Here is a 17,121-nt window from a genome sequence, read left to right on the forward strand (position 1 = left end):
TTACTCCAAAGCATACTTTGAACCCTGCCCAGGAGCACTGAGTGCCAGTGAGCTAGCTGAATTATTTGACATTCACTTTTTTGTGTGGTAAAGTTATCAAGGCTCTTCACCAGTCTGTTAGATGATTTACCATCATTACCAGCCTAATCCCACCTCTTGATTAAGCTGTTGACTCTGGGAGATCTGCTAATTGGTGAATCATTAAATCTCTTCATAGAAAACACAGTCTTGAGCTAAGTCTTTTTCAACCAGTGGCAGCACGATTATTCTTCCCATTGGCATTGATGTCAGAAGTTCAGTCTTCATTTCAACAAGCTCTTATTGGTGAGTAGTTGCATTTTTGATCGAGGGTGAAAACCTTTTCCATTTTCTTTCTATGTTCTTTGGCTGATATAGTAATTAAGTTGAAATAAGACAGGTTAACAGGAGAAAAAAACAAATGTAATTACCTACATATGGCAGCCCCATATAACAGGAAGAGTCAAATACAGTCCCACAACTGAGGTTTATATATTATCCTGAGCTAAAGAGAAGAGGGTGAAAGCATTGGGAATTCAAAGAAGACAAAGACGATTGACAGGAACATGTGAAGAGCACATATTCTTTGTGTTTACTCAACCTCAACCATGTGATTGAGTCTTTATGATGTACAAAGTTATCTCTGGTATAAGTTTTCTTCCTGGTACAGGCCACCTGTGGAAATTCTTTTAGGCAGTTAAGGAAAAGTAAAAAGCTATTTGGGTCTGCTGGATCTGTATTGCTTCTGTCGCAAAAAAATCCACCTGCTAATGCAGTATATTTCTGGGCACAAACTCTGCTCCCCTTAACTTGTCTGAACTGTACTAATTATACAGTCTCAGGTGAGACTTTTTTCCTTCTTTTTTAAAAAAATTTTTTAAGTTTATTTATTTTGAGAGACGGAGAGAGCAGAAGAGGGGCAGAGAAAGAGGGAAAGAGGGAAAGAGAGAATCCCAGGCAGGGGCTGGGCTGTCAGTGCAGAGCCCTGGTGGGGGGCTTGAAACCACGAACCATGAGATCATGACCTGACCCGAAACCAAGACTGAACCACCCAGGAGCCCCTCAGGTGATCTTTCTAAACACTGGGCTAGATAAATATAAGATATCAGCTCATATATTTGAAGCAAAAATATTATGTAATTGTTTTGCATTGATTTTCAATCAACTTAGCTGTTTTGGTTCCAAAATATTTATATAGAGATTCAAGAACATTTTACACTAAAACAAAGATATAATGGACCATAACAGTAGTGTTTTATACTAGATTCTAATACACGGAGAATAGAAGAGGGTAGAATGTATAGTATGTATGATAGCAGAATACCAGATTCATTCTAGTTTATCTTCTTTTTTTACCCCCTTTTCGGATCACACTAAGTTTTTTCATATGTTTTCAAATAGTTTACTTCCCTAGAAAAGGAGTCCATCGATGATATGTCCCCTTTTGTCTACTTATCTTGTTACTTTATTTCCTGTTAACACAGCCAATTCGAGGAAAAGGCATGTGTCCTATGTGTCCTATGGCCTTTTCCTTGAGCTCCCTCAGAAGCAATATCTTTTGGCCCCAAAAGATATTTTTGCTCTGTTTTCCCCACTTTTAAAGGTATATTCACATCCTCCCTGCCACTTCCCAAGGATTTTAATTGCTACACCACTTCCTTTAGGTATGAACGTTTCTTGCTGTTTGGCCACCGGTGCTAAAGGCAAATCCCTTACTTTCAGTGCATTGCCTGGTGCTCCTGAACATCAAAAATTAGATATTGACAGGTGTTCCAACTAACCTCAACTGACTGTGAATCACCTTCATTCTAATTATAATTCCACATCTATTGTACAAGAGCTTCAACTTTCTACCCTGGGTAATATTACATATGTCACATGCCAGGTTTTCTTCCCATCCAATTTGCAATCACGTTGGGCTCAGATGGGGGCATATGCCTTCCCCTAAAGCCTACTCTACACATTTGGACCCTGAGGAACATATAAGCCCTTTGATATAGGGGACCCGTTGGATAGCCAGACCATGATCAATCTCTGACACAGATGCATTGTTTACAATGTCCCTGCCTAGGCTCCAGTATTATAAGATACCATTATTCTACTTTTGTGAAAAGATAAAAGGGACCAATTTTCACTCCCCAACATTCCTGTATCTTTTACATAAGTTTTTCTAACTTTTTATCTCACTGTTAGAAGTCACTCTGTATTTTCCATATTCTTGTTAGTAATTCTCATTATTCCCCCATGTTAATTTACAAACCAGGCATATTTAAAAAAATTTTTTTTACGTGTATTTATTTTTGAGACAGAGAGAGACAGAGCATGAACGGGGGAGGGTCAGAGAGAGAGGGAGACACAGAATCTGAAACAGGCTCCAGGCTCTGAGCTGTCAGCACAGAGCCCAATGCGGGGCTCAAACTTACGGACTGTGAGATCATGACCTGAGCCGAAGTCGGACGCCCAACCTACTGAGCCACCCAGGCGCCCCTGTATTTTTTTTTTTTTTATCTTTGTGATTCTATGCTGGTTTAATGTTTTTTAAAACATAATTTGTTGTCAAATTGGCTTCCACACAACACCCAGTGCTCATCCCAACAAGTGCCTTCCTCAATGTCCATCACCCAGTTTCCCCTCTCCCTCATCCCCATCAACCCTCAGTTTGTTCTCTGTATTTAAGAGTCTCTTGGGGCACCTGGGTGGCTCAGTCAGTTAAGCAGCCGACTTTGGCTCGGGTCATGATTTCATGGTCCGTGAGTTTGAGCCCCGAGTCGGGCTCTGTGCTGACAGCTCAGAGCCTGGAGCCTGTTTCAGATTCTGTGTCTCCCTCTCTCTGATCCTCCCCCATTCATGCTCTGTCTCTCTCTGTCTCAAAAATAAATAAACGTTAAAAAAAATTAAAAAAAAAGAGTCTCTTATGGTCAGGCATATATATTTTTAAATGTTCTCTAAACACGACCTTCCTACTTTTACTAACAATGGATAATTCTTACCTGGTTGCTTATTAGATTTTCATGATTTAATCTTATGAATCCTATTAAGGCTTTAAAAATTTGTTGCCGGTTTGTGTGGCCACATTTTAATAGCATCATCATGAAGTCACGTTTGTACAAAACTTGTTTACTTGTTCTGATCTTTGCCCTGGCAGTCCTCATGTTGGTCCTTTTGACCCCTGAGTACCACCTCTGATAGCAACAAAATCTTGTTTGCTTTATGAAAAGATCAAAATGTTACAGGCTTATTGTTGTTTTTTAATCCCAAGACGTGGAACTGGCTGCACTAAGGAGCCACTGCTTCTTTATAATGCAAGTTACTATTACAGCCCAATGTGGGGATCGAGATGTAAATTATGTTCTTCATCTTGGACACTGCAGATGGCAAAGAGACTCTTTAAATATCTCCAGTGACCGAAAACTCATCTTTCCTGTCTTTCTCCATCCTTTGCTGTCTGGTCCCCCACTTTCTTTCTTGCCTATGAATTCATGTTGATGATTCCAAGTAATTTGGTTTTTTTCGTAAATCTCTTTTGTAAAGAGAGGCTACCAATCCTAGGTTTTCCAGTAACAGTGTGACTGTGAAAATATATTTAAAGTTGTTTATTTGGGGGCATCTGGGTGATTCAGTTGGTTAAGCATCAGACTTCAGCTCAGGTCATGACCTCACAGTTCCTGAGTTGAGCCCCGCATTGGCTCTGTGCGGACATATCATAGCCTGGAGCCTGCTTTGGATACTGTGTCTCCGTCTTTCTCTGCCCCTTCTGTGCTCGCGCTCTGTCTCTCTTTCTCTCTCTCTCCAAAATAAATAAACTTTAACAAAATAAAAAACATGCTTATTTCCATTTTTCTATAATGACCCTTGGCTCTGGCTTTCTGGAATTGTTTTCAAATTATGCAATTCTAAGCTCTTATTTTGTCAGCTACTGCTATGATCAACTATTTTGAGAACTAGGAATAGGACACTTCAGAGTCATCTGGAAGTACCTCTGTAAGGGTTAAATTGTAGTGTAGAGCTAATGCTTAGCTTGAAAAATAACAGCTTTGTGTTGACACTGAAGGTTAAGAGATAACAGCCTTGCTTTGCTCTGGTAAACTATGCCTCATACCCTTGTAAATTAGGCTTCACCAATTAAGGAAACAAAAGTTCAAAGAAAAGAGCATCAGAGGCAGGGTCAAGGAGATCCACTGGTTGCAACTTAGAGGCAGAAAGTCTAAAGTAAACACCTCATTAGACAACTGTTTCTAACTCACCTGGGAACTGTTTCTCTGTTCTGTTCCCAGGTGATGATAAAACGATGTGATCGGTTATAAAAACTCTGTATCCCGGCTGTTCGGGGCCGCACTCTTATCAAGAGTGTTGGTCCCGATCGGTCGGCCTTGCCTCTCATTGTAATAAACTTTGTTGTGACTGTCACCGGTGCCCGTAGCATTCTGTTTCAGGAGTCGTGTGGATGCAACACCTCCAAGAAAACTGAAACCCAGAGTTCTCATATCAAAATGCGTTTTTCCATATAGTTAGGGACAGATAATAATGAAAGGCAAAATATGTACCTAAATGACGACTCACAAGTCTTGGTTTGTACTTTCTACATGCGATCCATTATTTAAATGTTTTCTTTCATGCTTTTCCTTTGTGCCATTGTCCATATTATCATTATGGGCAATTTAATTGCTCACACGCAATGTCTCAGGCTTCCCGGAATAGACTCATGCCTGTGACCATTCATGCTGGTACTACCCCAATAACTTTAAAGATGTCACAAGTTAAAAAAAAGAAAAAAAAGAAAGTTAAATTCAAAGGTACCAAGATTACTATAAACAGATAATGCCTACCGAGAAATTATATAAAAGAAATCTTTTATGAACCTACTAAGACCTAAGCAAGTGAATGTAGTTCATTTGCAGGGGGGAAAAAAGGCCAGCTGATAAAGGACTATGTGGTTGGTCTGATAGCCAAGTGTTTTTGAAGCCCACTTAAATCCTATTTGTATATACATTTTCTGTTCAAATATACATAAGATTTCTGATTAAGAGCATCAGTTTTTAGAAATATTACAATAATTACTCGTAAGCTACTTTCCCCATACCTACATGAATGGAGCACGCACAAATAAAACCAAGAGCTAGCCCCAAATCTTGGGCATTCCCCAAATTCCACACACCCAGAATCCAGGCTTTCAGAGCCAACAGGTTTTCAGTGTTTGTGTTTGTTAAAAAGGAAAGATACAGAAAGGAAGACTATAACATTCTACTAAATTTCTCTCAAATAATTTATCTGTATTTTGCAGGCAACAGAAATATGGAAGATACAAACAAATTTTTAACCAAATTTAAAGGATGTTATTTTGCAAATACTCAACTTAATCTTGGATTTTTAGAAAATTTAGATGATTTTGAAATCAGAGATGATGATGTCTTCATAATCACATACCCCAAATCTGGTGAGTCCTGTATTCCAACAGCTAATACAATTAATAAAATGATATTTCTGTAATATGGGAGCACTGTTTTTTTAGGAGCATATTCTATTTGCATATATAGTCAATCTACTGGATATAAGTAATTTCTCATGTGGGCAAGGGAAATGGGCATAATGAAGAAGGAGAGAGATTGACAAAACCCTATCAAACACTGAGTTGCTGAAGTGGGCTGGGAAAGGACACAGGGATATTTGCCATTTAGGCAGCTTCTTGGGACATACTTGAAGCTGTATTTAATGACCAAGTACCTGAGAAAGAGGAAATTGAACTTATACTAATTATGATCATTCCCCAAATACTTTGGGTCTTATTTTTGATACCACTCATGTATATGTGTAGAATATATACATACATTTTGTGTGTGTGGGCCTACACATACATCTATTTACATTCTCTACCTGTGTTTTATTTTTTTATTTTTATTTTTTGAAAAATAAGGATGTTTATTAAGGACATTTCTAGCCCACAGCTAGGGCTCATACTCAGCTCTATGAGCCACTGTCCGGCCTCATCCCCATTCAATGTGAATGACATTAGGGAGGCCGAGCCACAGGTATATCCCATTGATCCCACAGTAGGGGGGTCCCTTCCATAGCCAGGTATAGATAGAAGATATACTGCTGAGAATGAAGAGGGAAATCACTGGATTAATAAGTTTCTCTACACCTTGCCTGGACCCTTTCATTCTCACCTTCAAAGACCATGGGTTGAAGGTGCCTAGTACCATGATGTGGGGTATTCTCTACCTGTGTTTTAATGGGATTGGGGGGAATGTTTTTTGCTGCTGTGTTGTATGAGTTCTCTATATGGTTTGATATTACCTATTATGAGAAATATGATTTCCAAATATTTTATTCCATTCAATATGCCTTTTCATTTTGTTTGGGCTCTTTGGTGTACAGAAACTTTTCAGTCTGATATACTCCCACTTACTTATTTTGTTTTTGCTGCATTTGCTTTTGGTGTCATGTCCCAAAATATCATTGCCAGCATGAATTTTGGGGCACTACTGCCCTTGTTTTCTTATAGGAGTTTTGTTGTTTCGGGTCTTACATTCAGGATTTAATCCATTTTGAGTTAACTTTGTGTATGGTTTAAGGGAGTGGTTCATATTCTTCTTTTGCCTATGCCAGTCCAGTTTTCCCAATACCATTTATTGAAGAGTCCACCCTATATTTTTTGCTCCTTTGTCAGAAATTAGTTGATTATACATGTTTAATTTGGGGCTCACTCTCTTGCTCTGCTGATCTATGCATCTGTTTTTATGCCAATACCATAATGTTTTGATTACTATAAATTTTTAATATTATTTGAAACTAATAAATGTGATGCCTTTAGCTCAGTTGTATTTTCTAAAGATTGCTTTGGCTACACAGGGTCTTATATGGTGCAAAAAAATTTTATGGTTATTTGTTTTATTTCTGCGAAAAATGTCATGATAATTTTGATAAAGGTTGCATTGAATGCTGACTGCTTTGTGTAGTATGGGATTTTAACAATATTAGTTCTTCCAACCCATGAACAGGAATGTCTTTCTATATATTTGTATTTTTTTTCAGTTCCTTCTATCAGTACTTTACAATATCCAATGTGTAAGTCTTCTACCTCCATAGGTAAATTTATTCCTATATATTTTCTCCTTTTTGATGCTATCATAAATGGGATTGTTTTCTTAATTTCTCTTTCTGATAGTTTATTGTTAGCTTATAGAAATACAAGTTATATTTGTATGCTGATTCCTATCTTGCAAGTTCACTGAATTCAAATGATTAGTTCTAACAGAATTTTTGGTGAAATGTTTAGGGTTTTTGATATATAATATCATCTACGAATAAAGACACTTTTACTTCTTCCTCTGCAACTTAGATGCCTTTTGTTTCTCTTTCTTGTCTAAGTGCTCTGGCTAGGATTTCCAGTAAAACTAGTGAGAAGCGTCTGATCTTGGTCATTACTTTAGATGCCCTGGTTATGATCTTAGATGGAAAACTGAAATTCTTACTATTGAGAAAGATGTCAGTTATGTTCTTGTCATAAATGGCATTTAACCTATTGAGTTATGTTCCTTCTACATTTTGTTGAGAATTTTTATGATGAGCAATATTCAATTCTGTTGAATTTTTTCTGTATTTATGGAGACGATAATATGGTTTTTATGCTTCATTTTTTAATGCATTATCAAACTATTCTATTTGTGGATGTTGAACCATCCTTGCATCCCTGGAATGAATTGTATTTGATCATGGTGTATGATCCTTTTAATGTGTTGTTGAATTCAGTTTGCTAATATTTTATTGGGGATTTTTTGCATCTATATTCATCAAGACTGATGGCCTGTGACATTCTTTTCTTCTAGTGTCTTTTCTGGTACTTAGCTGGGTAATGTTAGCCTTGTAAAATGAATTGGGAAGTGTCCCCACTTTTTTTATTTTTGGAAGAGTCTGTGAAGAATTGTTACTAATTCTTAAAATATTTGTTAGAAAAAAATGTTTTTAATATTTTTTTCCCCCCAGAAAACACTGATTCTCTTGCTCTACCTCAATTTAACAGACATGTTCCTATCTCTGGCTCTTTGCACTCACAGAATCTTTTTCCCTTGATGCTCTTCTACCTGATATGTGCATGGTTTACTCCCTTCTTTGGGTCCTTATTTTAAACTTATATTATCATTAAGGCAGTCTGGATGGTCATATTTAAAAATGCAGCCTCACTCAAAATTCTCACAGTCTTCTTTGCTGCTTTATTTTCCTTCCATAATATAACACATATCACCTTATACTATACCATATATCTACATACTTAATTTGTTCATTCTTTACAAAGCCATCCTTAGGAAGCACATCATAGCATTTAGACAAGAACAAATAACCCAGAAGAACAGGAAAGACCTAAAAAACAATTCCATGTGTATAACAGAACTCAATATAAATTTAAGTAAGGTGCATTTATTAATGGGGAAAAGATAGTATATTTGGTCCCAGGAAATCTGTGTCACTATATGCAGGAAGTTCACCTGGAATCGAACAGCACATAAAAGAGTAAACTCTAAGTGTATTCAAGACACTAATATTAAAGGTAAAATTATACAACTATTTCTATTAAAAATATTGTAGAAAAATCATTGTAACTAAGGAGTGGTCAAGAGCTTCTACACAAATGTCCAAAGAAAAATATACAGGTAAAAGTATGATAAATTCAGTTACATCAAAATTAAGATGTTTGGGCTTTGCTTAACAGTGAGTTCCCTAGGCAAAGTTAATAGGGTCTGAAAGAGAGGAACTACTGGGCTTTTGAAGATGGCGGCGTAGGAGGACGCTGGGCTCACCGCGCGTCCTGCTGATCACTTAGATTCCACTTACACCTGCCTAAAGAACCCAGAAAACGGCCAGAGGATTAGCAGAACGGAGTCTCCAGAGCCAAGCGCAGACGAGAGGCCCACGGAGGAGGGTAGGAAGGGCGGCGAGGCGGTGCGCGCTCCACGGACTGGCAGGAGGGAGCCGGGGCGGAGGGGCGGCTCGCTGGGCAAGCAGAGCCCCCGAGTCTGGCTGGCAAAAGCGGAGGGGCCGGACAGACTGTGTTCCGACAGCAAGCGCGACTTAGCGTCTGGGAGGTCATAAGTTAACAGCTCTGCTCAGAAAGCGGGAAGGCTGGAGGACAAAGGGAGGGAGAGCTGCTGAGCCCCCGGACGGCAGAGCTCAGCTTGGCGGGGAACAAAGGCGCTCGCCAGCGCCATCTCCCTCGCCCATCCCCCAGCCAAAATCCCAAAGAGAACCAGTTCCTGCCAGGGAACTTGCTCACTCCGCGCAAACACCCAACTCTGTGCTTCTGCGGAGCCAAACCTCCGGCAGCGGATCTGACTCCCTCCCGCTGCCACAGGGCCCCTCCTGAAGTGGATCACCTAAGGAGAAGCGAGCTAAGCCTGCCCCTCCCGCCCCCGTGCACCTTGCCTACCCACCCCAGCTAATATGCCAGATCCCCAGCACCACAAGCCTGGCAGTGTGCAAGTAGCCCAGATGGGCCACGCCACCCCACAGGGAATCCCGCCCCTAGGAGAGGGGAAGAGAAGGCACACACCAGTCTGACTGTGGCCCCAGAAGTGGGCTGGGGGCAGACATCAGGTCGGACTGCGGTCCCGCCCACCAACTCCAGTTATACACCACAGCACAGGGGAAGTGCCCTGCAGGTCCTCACCACTCCAGGGACTATCCAAAACGACCAAACGGAAGAATTTCCCTCAGAAGAATCTCCAGGAAATAACAACAGCTAATGAACTGATCAAAAAGGATTTAAATAATATAACAGAAAGAGAATTTAGAATAATAGTCATAAAATTAATCGCTGGGCTTGAAAACAGTATACAGGACAGCAGAGAATCTCTTGCCACAGAGATCAAGGGACTAAGGAACAGTCACGAGGAGCTGAAAAACGCTTTAAACGAAATGCAAAACAAAATGGAAACCACGACGGCTCAGATTGAAGAGGCAGAGGAGAGAATAGGTGAACTAGAAAATAAAGTTATGGAGAAAGAGGAAGCTGAGAAAAAGAGAGATAAAAAAATCCAGGAGTATGAGGGGAAAATTAGAGAACTAAGTGATACACTAAAAAGAAATAATATACGCATAATTGGTATCCCAGAGGAGGAAGAGAGAGGGAAAGGTGCTGAAGGGGTACTTGAAGAAATTATAGCTGAGAACTTCCCTGAACTGGGGAAGGAAAAAGGCATTGAAATCCAAGAGGCAGAGAGAACTCCCTTCAGACGTAACTCGAATCGATCTGCACGACATATCATAGTGAAACGGGCAAAATACAAGGATAAAGAGAAAATTCTGAAAGCAGCAAGGGGTAAACGTGCCCTCACATATAAAGGGAGACCTATAAGACTCGTGACTGATCTCTCCTTTGAAACTTGGCAGGCCAGAAAGGCTTGGCATGATATCTTCAGTGTGCTAAACAGAAAAAATATGCAGCCAAGAATCCTTTATCCAGCAAGTCTGTCATTTAGAATAGAAGGAGAGATAAAGGTCTTCCCAAACAAACAAACACTGAAGGAATTCATCACCACTAAACCAGCCCTATTTTATACTTTTTGATGCTGTCATAAATTAGATGTTTCTTAATTTCTCTTTCTGATAGTTTACTTTTATTGTACAGAAATGCAACTTATATTTGTATACTGATTTCATATCCTGCAACTTAACAACTGAATTTATTTATTAGTTCTAACAGTATTTTTGGTAGAGTCTTTAATGCTTTCTAAATATAATATCATTATCATCTACAAATAGATTTATTCTTCCTCTCCAATTTGAAAACCTTTTATTTCTTTTTCTTGCCTAATTTCTCTGGCTAGGATTCCCAATAAAACTAGTGAGAATGGCCATCTTTATCCTGGTTGTGATTTTAGATGTAAACCTTTCAGTTGTTTGCCATTGGGTATGTTGGTAGCTCTGAGCTTGTCATAAATGGCATTTTTTAAGCTGATATATTTTTCTTCCATACCCATTTTGTTGAGACTTCTTATCGTGAATGGATGTTCAGTTTTGTCAAATGCTCTTTCTGCATCTATAGAGATATAAATGTAGTGTCTATGCTTCATTTTGTTAATGTGTTATATAACACTGAAATGTGGGTGTTGAATAATTCCTGTATCCCAGTAATAATTAGTACTTGATAATGGTATATTATCCTATCAATGTATTATTGAATTCAATAGTTTGATGATACTTTGAGGGTTTTTTTTACATCTATGTGCATCAAGAATAATGGCCTGTAATATTCCTTTCTTATAGTGTCTTTGTCTGATTTTTATCAGGGTAAAGGAGGCCTTGTAAAATGAGTTTGGAAATTTTCTCTCCTTTTCTATTTTTTTTGGAAGAGGTTGTGAAGGATTGATATTAATTCTTCTTTCTTTTTTATTAGAAAAAGTATTTTTAAATTTTTACCAGAGTAACACTTGTTTTCTTTTATTTTTCTATATAACAGACATGGTCTGCCTCAGGCCATTTGTACTCACAGATTCTTTTTCCTGTAAAATTCTTCCACCAGATATATGCATGGATTACTCCCTTCCTTCCTTTAGGTTCTTATTTACAAATTATATTCTAATGATAATATTTTAGGTGATTATATTTTAAAGTTCAGCTTCACTGGGAACTCCGAAGTTTTTTTTTTTGTTTTTTGTTTGTTTGTTTGTTCTTTGTTTTTTACTGCTTTAATTTCTCTCCACAATATGGTACTTATCACCTTAAAACATACCACATATTTTCATATTTAATTTCTTTATTTATTACAAGGTGATAGTTAGAAAAATAGTATTGTATTTGCACAGGAAAAAATTGGCCTGGGTAGGAGGAAAGACCCAAAATACAACTCTATGTGTATAAGAGGACTCAATATATATAAATTTAAGCATATTCTACTTATTAATGGGGAAAGGATAGTATATTTAAGGTTGGGAAATCTGGATCACTATATAGGTATCCAGAATACACAACTGGATACCTAAGACCACATACAAGAGTCAAATCCAAGTGTATTTGAGATACTAACATTAAGGACAAAAGTATACAACTATTTTTATCAGAAGAAAAAGGAGAAGAAAATCATTGTGACTTAGGAATGGTGAAGAGCTTCTTAAACAAATGTCCCAAAAAGAAAATGGAGGCAAAACATTTGATAAATTCAATTACCTGAAACTTAAGGATTTTGGATTTTGCTTCACTAAGAATTGCCTGGGCAAAGTGAATAGGTGAGAGAAAGAAAGAAAATATTTGTAATATCTACAATTAAAATATAATTAATATATACACTATATTAGAGCTACAAATCAAAAAGTAGGGGACAGGAATCTGAGTATAAAAAGAGGCAAATAAATGAGCTGTTAATTTACGGAAGAAAACCGCCCCTCACCAATACCATCAAAAAACACAAAGTTGGTAAACTATGATATGTTACTTTGCATCTATTAGACCAACAAAAATGAGAAATGTGAGTAGCTCTGAATGCTAATAAGGAGTGCACAGAAATTTGCATTCATTAGCATATTACCCCTGGGAGAGTAGATTGAAGCAATCATTCTCTGGAGAGCAGTGTGGCACTATCTGGACAACTGAAATACAGACATACCAGGAAATTCCTACCCTAAATATCAGTCCCCAACAAAATCTCATACAGGTGCACAGGGAACATGACTAGGGTGTTCACTGAAATGCTGTTTGGGGCAGGGTGTCCTTTGGAGAAAGTAGACAGGTCAGTGCATGAATGCATACCCTGAAACATACACAGCATCTGTAAGGTGCAAATGGATCAGAGGTAGCAATAAATGAATGTTAAACCACAGTGCGCAGAGACGAACAATGGAATGATGCACATGGATTGAAAATACAAACAGGCACAACAATATGTATTACATATGAACACATTACAGCAAAGAATGCACTTTAAACCTCAAAGCCTGCCTGTGTATGGTGGGGCAGGGGTAGGAATGGAAGCAGGAAATAAGAATAAAAGGAATAAACAGATCAGGGAAGGCCTACAGTGAATCAGGGATGTTAATGTAGCATGAGCTGAAGACAAAGTTTAGTATCTCATTATGCTAACACCTGACCACTAAGCAGGCCAAGAAAGAAGGAAACGAGAAAGGAAAAAAAGGAAAAAGGAAGGAAGGAAGGAAGGAAGGAAGGAAGGAAGGAAAAGAAAGAAAGAAAGAAAGAAAGAAAGAAAGAAAAAGAAAGAAAGAAAAAGAAAGAAGGGGCAAAATGTGAAAGGTGGAATGGAGGAGAAACTGAAAACAGATACTTGAATTTTTGAATCTCTGTAGAGGTTTTTGCATCATATTGTTGAATCTCTCAAGAACTGTGTTATGACTGATAATCCCTTGAATTATCACAGCTGCCCCCTGAAGCAGCTGTGATACCTGTGATACCTGTGATACTTCGAGTGATACCTCTTGCAGAAGCAATATTTGGGAAAAGTGGAAGGATGTAAGAAAGCCATTTAGAGCTTTCTAACAATGAGTTTTCATTGAATTTGAGCTCCAGCTGTCATAACATGTAGGCACATGTGGTCTTGGTCTTCCCTGGTCAACACTGGAGGACTATAATCACCAATATTAAAGCATTTGGAGGACCAGATAAGGTGCATGCCACATGCAGCTGCCAGCAAGGAAAGTGTGCCCAACAATGATCTTGATGACCAGGTGCTGCTTAGCATGGGTGATTAAATGGTATTGGGATGGAAGGTTAAGATGGAAGGTTAGGATGGGAATTGATGAGGTGCCAGTGGGTTTTCTCATTTCAGAAGTTGTTTGAATCTTTCTGGGACATGTGACCTCTTGTTGGGCTACGTTTAAAGTATTGCCTGGATAGATCAGAAGCATGACCTTTATAGAAGTCGTGTTTTATCTTAATAGTTCCATATACGAAGCATGGAAATGAAGTGTAAGGAATCTGGAGTAGACAATCACACCCATGTATTCTGTGGCAAATGTCCACTCTAATAGGAATTAAGAGAAATAGTCATCATAAGAATTTGTCACATCCCATTCACGGTGAAAAGTCCAAGTTTATGCATCATCTTTCTCTTCCTATCTCCATGTAGGTGTCACAGGGCCTCCGTTAGGGATTTATAATAAACAGTTTCCTTATGTGGACATCATGGGCACTGTAGGCAACATGGGGAAGAAGGGAAAGATGGAAAGTGACTCCTTCAGTGGAATAGCTTTTTGTTTTTTTTCTTAGTCCAAGGAGCGGAGTTGCAGAAGGAAATCTGGAGGCAGGCATAGAAGTTAATTTAGAAGTCCCATGTACGAAGCAGAAGAAAGCATAGAAGAGTCAAAGAAAAATTTGTGGGACAAATGCCCATGGAGTTTCAAATGGAGAATCTCCTGGAAAGAAAAATAATGGCAATGTTATTTTGTCTTTTATTCACGTTGTATTTTTTATACATTAAAAATCCATTCAGATGAAATTACCAGTATACTTATTTAATAACAAACTTTCATTTAAAAACCGATGGCACATCTATCTACATTTTGGAGAGATTTGTGCATCATTAAAACAACATTTTTGCTTTACAGGGACCATCTGGTTTCAGCAGATATTAAGCTTAATTTATTTTGAAGAACATCACAAAAGCACTGGGAATCTGGAAACAGTTGATCAAATCCCCTTCTTTGAGTACAATTTTCAAAAAATGGATTTGTTGAAAGGCCATCTCCTTGTCTCTTCTTTACCCACCTCCCACATTACTTGGTTCCTAGTGGAGAGGAAGAACAAAAAAAGCCAATGTAGGAAATAGATTATGGCTGCTGAAAGATAACTGCTCTTTTTCATTATTTCATTTTGTTTCATTAAATTGGCACTGCATTCATCCAGGCGTTAGCAAATGTGACATTTGACATACTTTAATTTTCAATAGCCATTTGTGTTCTTATCTTACAGTATCTGATTTTTACCTTGTTCCCTTTGTTTTCTGATTATATAGGTAATACAGCCATTAAAAAATGAAAGAGTATATACGAAAATGAAAAATGAAAGAGTGTATTTTGTTTACTTTATAGAGTATATTGTAATATCATATACATGACATATTACATATCCTTTCAGTTTTTATTTGGCTACATTATTATGCATACATATAACACTAGCAATTCTTTCTTTGCTTTGTGTGTCATTTCAACTTCCTTTTCATACTTCCAGCTATTTTGATTGGGTACCATGGAGGTGTACCTTGAAAGGTAATTGACAGCCACTAGGCCAATCATGAAGGGAGAGCCATTGCAGAAAAGGGGTAACCCAAAACACAAAGAAGCCTGAATGTATACAGACATGGTTAGGAAACTATCAAGTTAAAATAACAGGCTTCATGCAATTGGAAGTTATTAGGATAAAAATATGACAAAATGAGAGCATGAAAAATAGTGAATACTTCTTTCTTTGCAAATTGCTCATGTATACAGAAATCCTAAGGTCATATGTGCTCATATTTTCACTTTTCAAAGAATATGGCATTGGCAGTTACAAGTACCTTTGAGGGATTCATCAAATGTTTTCTAGAAATAAAATGTAAGTAAACTTACATAAAGCAAGTAATGCTTGCTGTCCTGAGGTGAGGGTTTTTGCTTTTGTTTTTTTTTTTCAAGAGTGAGAATGGGAGAGAGGGATCAGGTAGTGGTAGAGGGAGAGGGAAACATAGAATTTTAAGGGGGCTCCACACCCAGCCTGGAGCTAGATCTAAGTACCCTGAGATCATGACCTGAGCAGAAATCAAGAGTAGGATGCTTAACCAACTGAGCCACCCAGGTGCCCCTACCTTGGTGAGTTTTTAAGCTTATTGAATTTGGCTGAGGATACAAGAAGCTGAAGTAGAGTTGAATGGGGATGAGTAACCAACTTATCAAGCCAGGTGGTAGTGTTGTCTTGGAGGACCTTGTTCTCCCATTGCTACAAATTATGCTTCCCTCTCAGGAGACTCTCAAGGATACAAAGTCATATCACCAGGAAATATTTACATTTAATCACGAAAGAGTGTTCCACAAGCTCAGTGAGAAGCATCACAGTTCAGATCACAGGTTTGGAGTTTTGCACTGCATATTGCAGGGGGCACCTCCCGGGAGCTTCAATTTGATAAAGTTTATTATTTTTCTTCTTTTTAATGGAATTTTTACTTATTTTTGAAGTAATCTGTATACCCAACATGTGTGTCAAACTCACAACCCTGAGATCAAGGGTTGAATACTCTATCCACTGAGACAACCCTGAGATCAAAGGTTGAATACTCTATCTACCCACCCCATTCTTTTCTGAGGAGCCACTATAGCTGGTTGATCAGGAGCCAGTCCTGCTCAAGTAGACATGATGATCTGGAAGAGGAGAACTAATATTAGTCTCTAATGCACTGTGCAGAGCTGAAGTGACTCATCTGGGAGGCTGTATGTTCCATGCAGCTATGTGCTTGGGGAGACCATGAGGAGAGGGATGGAGAGGATTCCTTCCTCTGTTTTCCCTCTTGGTTTTTCTAACTCTATGGTAAAGTGATTTTCTGTCTATATGAAATGCATTTTTAAGAGACTAATTTCTCTTTGAGTTCATGTAATTATTTTCTGGTAGACTCTGGATGGTTCTCCCATAACCAGATGCTAGGAGAAAGCTGGAATCCAGCAGCACACTTCCTTTTACTTCTTTGTTATTAAAGGTTCCTACATCTTCTAAGACTGTAGTAATTTTCAACATATTCAACATATTTACCTAATGGTGTATCTGTTTTGGGTTTTTTTGTTGTTAATTTTAATGTTTATTTATTTTTGAGAGAGAGAGAGAGAGAAAGAGAGAGAGAGAGAGAGAGACATCGTGAGCAGGGGAGGGGCAGAGAGAGAGGGAGACACAGAATCCAAAGCAGGCTTTTAAGCTCTAAGCTGTCAGCACAGAGCCCATGCGGGGCTCAAACCCACAAACTGCAAGACGGTGATCTGAACCAAACTCAGAGGCTCAACAGACTGAGCCACCCAGGCGTCCTATAACGTATCTGTTCTTCCCAAAGTGTTAGGAAGCCTTTGGTTTGACCACATCAAATGTTGGTATGAGCACAAAAGCCTCTTCAACATTGAGTTTGTGATATAGTAGGTGAGGAAGGTG

General features: G+C 38.4%; 1 pseudogene; it reads left to right on the top strand.

The window, feature by feature from the left end:
* The first annotated feature begins 238 nt into the window (after nt 1-238).
* On the top strand, nt 239-14,778 carry LOC122238855 (annotated as a pseudogene).
* Nucleotides 14,779-17,121: the final 2,343 nt, after the last annotated feature.

This window comes from Panthera tigris, chromosome B2 (genome assembly GCF_018350195.1).
Source record: "Panthera tigris isolate Pti1 chromosome B2, P.tigris_Pti1_mat1.1, whole genome shotgun sequence".
Lineage (NCBI taxonomy): Eukaryota > Metazoa > Chordata > Mammalia > Carnivora > Felidae > Panthera > Panthera tigris.